Source organism: Malaya genurostris, chromosome 1, assembly GCF_030247185.1.
Source record: "Malaya genurostris strain Urasoe2022 chromosome 1, Malgen_1.1, whole genome shotgun sequence".
Taxonomy (NCBI): Eukaryota; Metazoa; Arthropoda; class Insecta; order Diptera; family Culicidae; genus Malaya; species Malaya genurostris.
The window spans coordinates 123,778,438-123,780,165 of record NC_080570.1 but is presented as its reverse complement, the minus strand read 5'-3'; positions in this window follow the sequence as shown (position 1 = coordinate 123,780,165).

The following is a 1,728-nucleotide window of genomic DNA, read 5'->3' as shown; positions in this document are numbered from 1 at the left end:
CTCATTCGATGTGGCGAATTCATGCAAATGTCACCTCGATCAACACTACTTTGTGCAACATTTACATCTCGCCACTATTTTGGGTGAAACATTCACTTCAAGCAAAATTTTTGTTTTGCTGTTGGCTAAAATGAATTTTTTTGTTTTATTCCGATTGAATTCACGAGTGATTTTAACGACAGGGAAAGAAAGTTGTATTGTACAATTAAGGAAGTGAAAAGTATTCAAATTGTTGTAGTAGCAGAGAGAATATTCATTATTTGAATTGAGCAATGGCACATGCTACATACAGTCAATATTTAAAAAAGCAAGAAAATCAAAAATAAGAAGTTTCTTAACTCGTCTTGTCTTATGTTGAGAATATACAAAATGCACTTACCTTATTAAAGATAGTTTTGGATCAGAGTACAGACATCCAAGCATACAAATAAAAATCCGTTCAAAATCATCGTTGCGCACGACTTTGCACGCATGATTTACCATTGAATGAAAACTTTAACGCAAAAGCCCATAAGCGATTATAGGGCTGCTCGAAGCGCAGGAGAATTGCTACTTGGTGATTGCTTTTTTAAAACAACCGTTAAATTTCTTACACAAATTGAAATCTCTGCTTAGATGTCTGCTCTCTGTAGTTTTGGTCATCAAAATATTGTAATGTTCACTGGATTTTAGCAAAGACAGCGATGCGACAAGATAGCGACGAAATGTCGCAAAGACATCGAAGCTGTCTTTCGACTCGATTCAACCCCTTCGTGATCACAAACCAGAAGAATATTTTTTTAAATTCACCGTTACAATGACAAATTCTTTGTAACCAGATAAATTATATAATGATACTTTGTCTTAATCGACGTCTTAAAAACCTCGTGCTTTACTCGAAACATCCGAATATTACCTGCTGAATCTGTAATTGCCCTAAATCCACCAGACGATTTATTTTTCTTTTCGCTCTAATGCTTGATATTAAAAAGGTATCAACTTCAACACCACAGACAACGAAAGAGTTAAAAACACTATTCAACTCTTGGCTGAGATGTTAGGTAAAATTTTGCGCGTCTGTATATTGGAAATGATTCGAAGAAAGTGTTAAATTTTGTATGTTCCCGTTTGTAAATTCGACGATTGCCATAAAAAAAACTTCGAAAACCTCTAAAAAGTCTTCAAAACTGCATAGTCTGCTTAGAAAGAATATCGTCAAATTTACATACAAATCTGCAACATGGCGTCTGTCGTTCTGAAAATCAGAATACAATACATCAGGCGCGTAAACAGGGGGGGGGGTTTAGGGGTTCAAACCCCCCCCCCCGAAACAAAAAATTATAACCCATGGAAAACATTGTGATATGAATTGTACATGTGTTGATTTATCACCATGTTCTAAAACCCCCCCCGAAAATTTTCTCTGGCTACGCGCCTGCAACACATTGCCATAGTGTGGTATTGTTTTTTATAAATATTACTCAATATCATGCTTTTCTGTGGTGGCGTGTAGAATTGCTGTCGGCGATTGTCACAATGCATCTGGCAATACCAAAATCAAACGATGGCGAGCGAAAATATCAATCCAAGGCTTTTGTACAGGCAAGTTATGCTGATGTTTCGGGAAAAGAGAAAGAAGATGGTCTGTTAGTTGTAACCATCGATTACTGGAGCAAGCGGGATGCAATTTCGGCAACCATACTCATTAAATTTACCTTGCAACACCGACAACATCATCGCAACGAGCGA